At 39.1% G+C, this 10,855-nt stretch overlaps 1 long non-coding RNA gene across 1 annotated transcript; it reads right to left on the reverse strand.

The window, feature by feature from the left end:
- Positions 1-6,736: 6,736 nt before the first annotated feature.
- LOC135447243 (uncharacterized) lies at positions 6,737-10,391 on the reverse strand. Its single transcript, XR_010440031.1, has 3 exons — positions 10,313-10,391; positions 7,997-8,055; positions 6,737-7,900 (listed from the first exon to the last, which is right to left on the reverse strand). It is a non-coding gene; the product is annotated as an uncharacterized LOC135447243 (long non-coding RNA).
- Positions 10,392-10,855: the final 464 nt, after the last annotated feature.

The following is a 10,855-nucleotide window of genomic DNA, read 5'->3' on the forward strand; positions in this document are numbered from 1 at the left end:
AATAATTTCCAGCAAGGCACAGTGGGGAAAAAAAATTTCACTGAGAACTCTGAACCAAATTGTATTTAAGTTGTACTTAGGCTGAGTTATTGCTGGCGACTTTCATGTAGGTTATACATCAAACTAGTTATTCAAATATTTATTAGTGGTTCAAATAACAGTAATAATAATACTGTCTATTTAATCTATTGACTATTTAGTCTACTTAGTTTTATATTCTGTCCTCTTAATGCTCAGTGTGTAATAGCAAGTTATAATATTTTAAAGGGTTCATTTAAGAAAAATGCCTTTTGAATTGGGTTATCTAAGAATTACAACAGCAAGTGACAAGTTATTCCAGAGAAATAATTTGAACTCATCTCAATGTAAATGAATTTTCAGAAAATGTGAAATGGATTTTCAGGTACTGTCATACATTACTTCACCAGTGCAAGGTAGGGCAAGATTAACGATGAGGAATTAAAAAGAATGTAGAGAGGAAGAGGGAGTAAAAGTGTTACCATTTTTCGCTTCCCATTAAGATCGATAGAATGGAATATTTTTAAATTATACTTTTTACTGAATATTTATTTATCTTTTACTTCATTGATCAAACTTTATCAGTACACTGTTTTTGAAGTGGGGCTGGGAGAGTTTTCAGTGTCCTGCTCTCTTAGCAAAACCTCAGGCTGGGGTTGGCCAGCAAAGGTGTCATTTGCCTTTAGTCCAAATGCTTTTGCTCAGAACAAGTTCAAGGATGACTCCAGGATGACTCTCCCAAGTTTTTGTTCCCATGAAGGAGGATATCTTGAAGCTGTTTTGTCCTGCCTGTAGCAGACACTTCAGCAAGAGTGATTTTGTAGTTGCAGGGTTTGGACTTCCCACATCTTCAATCTCCAACAGTAGGCCCAAAACAATGCCTATGGTGTATGAAAATGTCTCCCTCTCTCTCTCTCTCTTACTGGATTTTCTTCTTTTTTTTTCCTTCAGTCACTGTGACCTTTATCTTTTCTATCCACTCCAAACCTAGGAAGGGATGATGATTATATTATTTAAATGAATAAGTTCCTTTATTGGAACTTATTCATTTAAATAATATAATCATCATCCCATCATCCCTTCAGCTGATTCAGCCAAACTTGTCTGTTTTGGCTGTTGAGGCCAGGATCCTTCTAGCACAGTGGTTGCAATTCACCTCCACTTTTGGCTCTAAACTTGTAGTTGTCCCCACAGTCTCACTCTGTGTGAATGGTCTTCTACATCCATACCCACATTTCCTGAGCTAGAAAGCAAGGTAACTTAGACATTGTGGCAGTACAAGTTTGACAAAACATAGCTTATAAAGAATGACTTATTTGTGTGGGGAAAAAAACCCCAGTGGTGGGAATTCAGAATTTTAGAAGTACCTGAAAGGCTATATTTGGTCCAAATTAATCTCTCTTTCCATTCTGATGCATCAGGAAAACCTTGCATGTGTGTATTGGTATTTAAAGCATGAGTACAGGAAAAGCAGTGACTACTGGGGTTTGGGATAACTTTTGCTGCTGTGATGTTCACCACCTCACATCCCTTACTCTGTCCTTGGCCAAAGTCATTAAAGTATTGAGGGTCTATCAATAAACTGAAAAACATAATTGTACAGAAAAACAGTTCATCTGCACAGAGCTGAAAAATACAAGGATTTTTTGTATACCACACACACATATTTCTTAGTCGTTCCTGTCTGAAATGTTCATATTTAGACATCCCTCTTCTCCATTGCTTTTCTTTATCCAGTGCTAGTTATACCTGCTGGGCAAGGAAAGAAGGATTATTTCTTGTTTCCTTGGTACTACAGACCTGTTCTTTGGAGGATTCTGCCTCACCATTTTCACAATTTCACCATTACGTCACCAGTTTTTCACCATTTTCAGTGTTGGAAGTCATTTTACCATCCATAGCAGTGTTGCTGGGGTACCTGTACTTGACTTTGCCCCACAGCTCATACTCCTTTTGTAACTGAAACAGACTCTTACTACAAGGGAATTTTAAAATTTCATGGCTTTTTCAGCTTGTTCATATGACTCAAAAAATGGAGTCCTTCTTATCAGTTAAAGAATCCAAGGATGTCAAGAATAAAGGTCAAGGACATTCATATCGTATTTAGGGTATACAGTCCACTTATACAAGATAAGCAATAGTTTTTATTAACTTTATATATTTTTCCCATATTTTTTTTACTTTTTTTCCCTCCCCTATAAAATTTTAAACTGGATGATATTTCAAAAAAGGCATTATTGTAGATTCTTATCTGACCTCTCCCCTTGCTGTTGGTTTTATATTACTTCAGAGCAAAAATAAATTAAAGAGAAAGGAAACCCCTGGTTTCCAAGAAAGCTATACACATAGAATCATTTTGTTACCAGTGCAGATGATGGAGAATAAATACTTTTATTTAGTGTTAGAAACTGTTAAAATGAGTCCAGCCTGCATAGAGCAAACAGCAACAATGCAACTTGCTGGACACCTGAAAGTTTTTAAACTGAAATGCAGAAGGATTATGTTTAGGATCTTCTTCTCTGAAGACCATATCCAGCTCTGTCATGTAAGAATGCTAGTCTCCATTATACCAGAGCTTCTTTCTTTTGCCCTTCATGGTGCAGCTGCAGGCTCTGCCTTCCAGTGATGTGTAATGAGTGCTCTGTAATTCCCAGGCAAAAAAGTTCTGGGAAATCAAGTTTATTGTCATTCTACCCCAATTAGAGGGGCAAGACGCAGTTGTCTTAGATTTCAAAGCTGGGGAAACTGAGGGACACTGGAGACCAAAGAATAATGGTAAGGTATGGAAATGAGACAACTGAGAGAAACACTTATAATAAGAATAATAAGAAATACTGGCTCTGACATTTGTTACACAGAAATGGGAAAAGTAGTCAGGTTTGTAACTAAACAGATCATAAAGATGGAATTGATAACTATTGCTTGCCTTTGTTTGATGTATTAGAGGGTATATTGGAAGCTATTTATTTTTCTCCTCGGTTACTACTGGAATTGAAAGCAGCTACAATTAAAACAAATTATTTAAAAAAAAAATCTGAACCTGAATGCAGGAGTTTTTAAAGTATCAGACAAGGAATTCTCTTCAATAAGATAATTAATAACTGTAAGGAAGTTTCAGAAGATTGGCAGAATGTTAAAGTTTGATCAAGATTGAAAAATTATGTATAGCAGGCTGGGGTAATTCCAGGCCTAAGAAATAGCTTAACAACCTGTGTAAATTAAATAATAAAGTGGCTCAACCATAACTCAATTAGTAAAGAATTATAAGGTAAAGAACAGAACAGCAACCAGCACTGGTCTCTGGGAAATAGAACTGATAACTGCAATGAGATATAATTAATTCCTTATGATATAATGAATTCCTTATGATTTCTGCCTTCTCAGCCCAACTGGAAAATCTTTCACTGCAAGCAACATTCACCAAGTGCTGCTGTGATTCTGCTTCTGAAACCCTTGAGAAGCAAAGGGAGGTCACCTCTCCTTCTGCCTTTAGAACATGCAATGGTGTTGAAAACAGTTTAGTGTGATGATTATGGACCATATTTTTGTTTGCAGAGAAGGAGGAGAATAAAGATTACGCAGAGAAAAGCAGCTGGAAAAAACCACAGCAAAACAAGTAAAGAAAATTATATATTTGTTAGTGATGTGACAGATCAGTCACTAAATCAGGGATGTTTTTGCTGATAACGATACATATAATCAATTGTGATGTATAAACAACGTGGGAAAAATAGATAAAATGCATATCTAACTTGTACTGAGAAAGGGAGCTCTATCCTAACCATTAGGCTGCAGGCAACCTCAGTGCTGTTAATACCAGAAAATGGTATAAGAAAAATGGGTGGAGGCTTCCTCATTGGAAGTTAATTTTCTTTGACAGATTCACCACAATCATGCTGGAACTTTATTTCTTTGGTGTGTAGCCTTCAGTTTCAGTGTTTATTTAACTGTTTCACTGTTTGCAACCATTCTTTAAAAAAAAAAAAATCAATATAGAGCATATCTATTTCTTTCAGGTACTTTTCTTTAAGTGGCTATGTTTGGTTGCAACATTTTTAGTAGAGTCTGTTCCATTTATGAAGAAATATAAAATAAAAACAAGGAGAAATTCTCTAGTCCTGACTTTTTTCCAGTTTACCAGCTAATGCTGCCCAGTGGTGATTAGAGTAGGTAAACTTAGCAAAAATTAATGGCTTCAGATCTAATTCATAAAGAAAAGCCAAATAAAATATGTCCTGAAATAGATGTATGTGAAGAAATTTATTTTGCATATATTGCAAAGGTTGAATTTTGATTTTTTCTCAAAAGTTTATTCAAAGTGAGGAAATAATAGACAATGCTGAAGTAAGTAAAAGAGATTATGAGAGCTTTGAAAAGGAGAAATGAAAGCCAAGATTAGCCAGTTTGATAAAAGACTAAGAGAGATAATATAATAAAAAGGACAAGACACAGTTTGGGCTTTTCTGAACTTGGCAAATGTTTGGCCAAGAAAATAAACTCAGAGAAGGGTACCGTTAATTTGAAAGACTGTCAACACACCTACTATCTGGCCTCTTCAAACCCTTGGAGGAGCAAGGGTAGCTGGAAATTTTGACCTGATGTGATATGATGTATCAAAGCATATTTCTTTTCCCCTGGCCATTAAAAGTGACTTGAGAGCTCTCAGCCTGGGACAGGTTCTGTGTCAGCTGTGTAATGAAGGATCTCTTCTGTGCACTTTTCAAGCTGGGTGAATTTGAGCCAGCCTGCAGAGAGCTGCTGGCTGCTTTCACCAGGACCTTGGGAGTTGTCTGGCTGAGGGAACAAACACATCATTAAATGCTGCATTGCAGGTGATGCAGCCAGCCCAGAGCCTCCTTTGTCACCCCACCCGCTCCAGGCATGGCTTCCTTTCCATGTGGTTTGCTTTTCTTCATCTACACTGATATTGATCTTGCTGGATCCTAAATCTAGGCCTGAGCTTTTTGTACCTCCCAGGTAGGTGCCCATGGCTTGCCCTCCTGCCTCCTGCCCACCTTTTTGGGCTGCAGCCTCTCCTTCCTTCTAGTACTCTAAAACATCTGCTGGCACTAATAAGCCAAGGCAGCAGAGCTCAGGAGTGAGGGATAAAATTACATTTGTTAAGCCTGGCATAAGATTTTCTGATTAATGGAATTACAAGTGGGATAGATATGAGACAGATGTTGTTATTAAACAATTATGCTTATTTTCTCAGAAAAAATGCACTGCATGCAGCATTGAGCTCTAGGGACTGCCTGACCAGAGTGGATGAAAGATCAGTTGTGAGGTTTGCCTTTGTTTGGTGGGCAGCCAACACCAGAATTGTTGTAACTGGATCAATCTGTAAAATGTTAATTGTCTAACAAGAAGATTTTTCTGAGGCCCTTAGGTAGAAAGAAAACAGAAGCAAAATCCCACAAGTAAAATTTAATGAATTTATGATTTTATGTTGTTTTCTCTTTCTTCTAATACTGTTCACAGAAGGTCTGGTTCCTGCCTCTGGACCAGACTTTGCCCTTGTGGTTGTTCTGTCTTCATGTCAATACACAAATACCTCACATGAATGCACAAATACCTCCCATAAATACACAAATCCACTTCTCTCAAAGGCAGAGCAGCTCCTGTAGGTTGTCTCCTCCCAGTGCAGACAATGCCTGGGCAGACAGAGAGGGGCTGTCAGAGGAAACCAGAGATTCTCAAGTATCATGGCAAGTTCCAGGCTCAGAATTTCCCAGTTACTTGTTCCTTCCTCCTGCTGTTCTAGAGCTGCTTGTAGCCTCCAGGAAAGGCATGACAGCATGTAATAGAGATTTTGAAAGAAAGAAATTAGCAAGAGAACTATGACTGGCATTTCTATGCAGAGATACCATGAGCTCTAATCTCCCACTGGTGAAAAATTCAGTTAAAGTCAATATGTTTTTAAATAGCTTAGAAAGCTTGTTTACATTTCCTGTGTACATTTACTCATGATCTATTTGGGGTCACGTGTTTCTACCATAATTTTCTTTAAAACTTTGTAACCATTTTTTTCTATCTTCACTGATGTATTTACAGCAATGTAAGATTTCAGCCCTTGCAGCTGTGGTTTTATATGGTTAAAGAAAATCTGTTGATTTTTCTCAGAAATTAGCTTCTTCTGACTTCGAACATGTTAATATCTCTTTTTCTCCCTTATACTGATTTCACTTCAGATCTTTTCAACATCAGTGGCCAGGAATACATATGGTGCAACAAAGGATGCTTAAGTAGTGCCTTGTAAAATGGCATTAATAACTCCTCGTCTCTGTGGAAAATACTTTTCTTGATAAGGAATTACAATCATCTTTTTCATGTCTGCATCACATTGATAGCTTGTAGTCATATGATTGACTGATACACCTACTTCCTTCTCATTCATTGGCACTTGCAGGCTGGAAGCCCATTGTCTGTGGCAAGAAAGTGCTTGTTTCTGTTCCCTGTGCACATGGCCAGAGGATTTTTAGAATTACACACCTTTTCAAGGTCATACAGTACGTGTGCTTCTGTACATGAATCCATTTCTATACCATGCTGACTATACCTCCCATCTTGTTCCCTTTGCAAATGACACAGATTGTCATCTTTTTGAGGAGCTGAAAATGCAATTTTTAAAAAAAGCAAGCTCCATTCCTCTGAGTGAAGAAATATCTTGAAAGGTAAACCTACCTGAAATATAAAATGGGACATATCTCTTTATGTGTCAGGTTTAGTAGTAAAGACTAACTTGTACAGTTCTGCATAATAAATCTTAAAAATTAAATTTTTCAACTGTTTTTAGTTCATCAAAAATTGTGCCCCAAAAAAAAAAAAACCCAACCAAAAAGCTATTGGAAGCATGACTTCAACAGGTGCCTGATGTTAATTACAGCTTCATTATTATAATGAAGAACCTTATCTCTTTTGAGGTTACTTAAATCTCAGTTGTGAATGGCAATACCAGATTATCAGACATCAGCCTGGACTTTTTCTGTATGATGAAAAAAATTAAATCAAATTAACACACCTAATTATTTCTAATGAGAATTGAGAACTAGATAACTCCATGCTACATAATTGGATGTTTTAATTGTTTCACTAGGTTGAGCTGGGAGGGGGTAACCTTGTAGTTACCCTATGCTAGTGTTTGTATTTCATGTAGCTCAGTACTGTGATTTTATCTCTTTAGTACTTTTGATAGTGACATACCATTTATGCTCTGTGATAAAATATTTTCAGTTGAAATATGTAGTCAAAAATTTCATTGAAATATGTAGTAAAAAACCACCAAAACCTCTTTTGCATAGACATGTTTCAAAGGTGTAGAAGTGATTTTAGAAAACTGATGTTGTGAAAAAATCCTTCAGTGAGGGTTTCTGACTGTCCTCAGAAAGCCCTTTTTCTTGCTGAGAGACTTTTCCCCTTGTTTCTCCTTCCTAGGGTTACTTATGATAATTTTCCTTGAAAAAAGAGGTTTTACCAGGTTTCCTCTTTCAAGTCATCCCTAGAGCAGAGCAAGGATGGAGAACAGATGTGTTTCAGCTGGGGCAATAGAGCTGGAACAACACTGTGGTTTTATAGGGTTATCCTGGCCCAGCTTCCTGCGTCTGGAATTTGTTCAGCACTGCACTGGGAGAGGTTCTCCTGCAGGTCCTTCAGGAACTGGATCAGAGCCATCTGTGCCAAATCCTTCCCCATCTGTCTCCAAGTCATCCCTCTGGTTTCTTGCTGCCAGGCCTGGACTCTTGCTCATTTGTCTCAATTAGCTGCACACATTGATTGGATTTTCTCTCCTCTGTAGGGGAAGATGTTCTGTGGCTTGTTGGTAGGAGCTCAGTTTCCTGTGGTGAGGGGCTCGGTAATGTTACATGAGCTGGTGAGGAGATGTCTGATGGAGGTGAGATTAGGCTCAGTTTACTGGAGGAATAAAAAAGCTTTGCCTATGTGGCAGTGAGGGGGAAAATCCGCAGGGATTAAAACAAACCTGTCATTTCCCTCAGAGGAAGGGGCAATCCAGGGCTGTCCAGGCTGGCAGCACTCTGCCTGGAAGAGGTGCACACAGAATAGTTTTCCATCTCCTTTCTCTTACATAATAAAAATGCTTTATGTAAGGGTCATTCAGTTACAAATCTGTTTGTTTTGTGCTCTAGTATGTTACTGCACTCTACACAAGGTCATTGCTTCTGTATCTCCAGCTGCTATTGCAAAAGGGAGAGCTTGGAGATAAGCTTTAATATTTCTTTCACTTTTTTCCTGAATGTGTTTTCTTAACTCTTAGAATAACACTTTTTTACCTAAGTGACAAATTAATGCCATGACAAATGACAACATTAAAAATATCACTTAGGAAGAAGATACCACAATACTCACAATGCAAGTAGATGTAAAAAGAACAAATCCCCAACACCCAAACAACAAATGTGAAAAATGTATTAAAACTTTTTTTTTTTTTTTTTTTTATTCTGGGAAAAGCACATTCTTCTCTGGAACTTTTCCCATAATTTTAATGACAATGTGTGAATTTTTGCTCTTGTGTCTTTAATAGTAACCTCTGGTTTCATGAAAGTAATCATGCACAATGGAGTTAGGGAGCACAATAACACAATTTTCCCGTACTTTGTGGGCAGGAACACAATCCTTCTAAAAGAAGATGCTGCTGTGGCTGCATGTGCAGAAGTGTCAGGTTCCTGGGGTGAGAATTTCATGAAGGTTCAGGGCTAGAGGAGCAAGAGTGGCAGCCCAAGGCAGCCCTGTGGCCTCTGCATCTTCCCCATCACATCCCACAGGGTGAAGGGTGAGATTAAAACTTTGCCGAGGGCTGCAGAGGCATTGACCAGTAGGAGAAAAAGAGATGAGCTCTGACATCCCAGGGTGTATCCTGTGGTCTTTGCAGCCTCTCCTGCCTGCTCCTGTCAGCCTCTGATAAGTTTAGATCCTATTTTCCTTACATATCTTGACCTGGTCTATTCTCCTTAATTTTTCTTGTCCCAGTCCTTTTCTCAGTCCTCCACAAATGGGAATTCTAAATTCTGTCCTTTCCTGCTATTCATGTCCAAAGTTACAGGCACTGTTGCAGTTATCTGAAATTTCTTGTGTGAACAAGCTTCCCTTCTTCTAGACACAGAGCTCATCTTTTTCTAGGCTTACTAGATGTAGACAAGACCAAAATAGACACTTCAATTATCTCTGGTGGCTGAAACTTGGTTCAAGAGCCTCATTCTCCACACTGAGTTGTCAATAAAGCTCCACACAGGATTAATAATTGCTTGTTTCACAAAGCATAGAGACAGAACTCCTCCTTTGATCTCATGAGGAAGATAGACCAGGGTAGAAAGCAGAGTTAGCTTGTGAAAAGTACAAAATATTTTTGGCATGCCCCACAGATGAGATTTGGATGACATTTAAAAGTCTCTGCTGCTGAGATTAAGTGGCCAATGCTCCTGGAAGGTTGTCACTGGCACCTTGGTTTTCAGTCCAGCCCTGTGCTACAAGATAACTTTGAGCAACCTGCACTGCAGCAAGCAATTCCTCCTTGAATTAGCCAATACTGAATAGAGCAATGAACTTTACAAGAAGGCCCTGAGCCTTTGGATGTGTTTAATGGCATTCTAACATCTGTCAGTTGCTTAATTTCCAAAGGGAGGAGTGCTCTCCCCAACTCTCAGACTCGAAATCATCATTCTACAGGCTGTACTGCAAACAAAAGCACTCTGCTTGTCACACTCTGACATCTAAGGAGGATGATTGCCCTCCTACCAAAGGAGAAGAATTGCTAAGCAGCACCAAGGCAGCAATTACAGAAATAAAGGCAGACATTTCTCTGCTGGTGCTGGAGAAGGTGGCAGTGGGTTTGTGAGGAATGGGACTCAGCACTGGGTAGGTGAGGTGCAGGCTGATCTTTCTGAATTTGCTGGAAACTTTCTGGAGGATTTGTGTTTTATCCAGTCTACCCCCCAATTTTCTTCTTACCTGATTTTTCATTTCCTTAATTTCTGGCACCTGCAGGTGGGACAGTGTGGATTTTGCTGTGTTGGCACCAAGGGATGATGTCTGTTGTGACAGTGGGACAGATGACTGACAGGCAGTGGAAAAGGCTTTAAAGTAGCTGAGGCTCAGATAAAGTCTTGTGCCCTAGACCACCTTAACTGAAGGGTTAGAGGAGGTGAATTCAAAGAAATAATTGGGGGAGAAAGGACTGATAAGTGTCAAGACTGCTGTAAAGTCATATAGATTTTCAACTGAAATGGGCAGAGCATGCCCTGGCCCAAGGTGCTGTCATCTTATTTCAAAAGTTCCATACCTTCTCAGTGACATCTCATGTGCAGCTCCTCACAGCACTGCCTACTTCTTCACAGCACAACCAACAAACTCCATCTCTCTCCTCACCCAGCTAACTCACCCTTTTGTAGCACTCGTCTCCTTATTGGACACAGCTGTGGCCTGTTAAGGGCAGCCTGTTCCTAATCCTTGGTGATGAGTACAGCTGCAACTCCTCAGGTGTGAGACTACCTTCTGCACTATTCTCTTATATTCTATCCCTCCTCACCAAGGTTCAGCCTGTTCAGCTGTCTGGTGTCCAAGCCCTGATCTGGTGCAGCCATGTTATTTTTGGCTCATTTTTACCAAGGAAGTTGTCAAGGTGTGATGAAGTTGTGCATGAGCATGTCTATAACGTGAGAAAGGGAGACTGAAATGGAAATGTTAAATATTAAAAATTAGCAGCTTAAGGATCCAAAGGGAAAAGTATCACAGGAGAAGGTATGGAAACCTAAGGGAGAGGCAGAGATGCAGGAGATGTAAAGCCAGTGGAATGCAGATGAGCAATAAAAGGTGCAGGGGAGTG

The sequence above is a fragment of the Zonotrichia leucophrys genome, chromosome 4 (genome assembly GCF_028769735.1).
Source record: "Zonotrichia leucophrys gambelii isolate GWCS_2022_RI chromosome 4, RI_Zleu_2.0, whole genome shotgun sequence".
In the NCBI taxonomy this organism is placed as follows: domain Eukaryota; kingdom Metazoa; phylum Chordata; class Aves; order Passeriformes; family Passerellidae; genus Zonotrichia; species Zonotrichia leucophrys.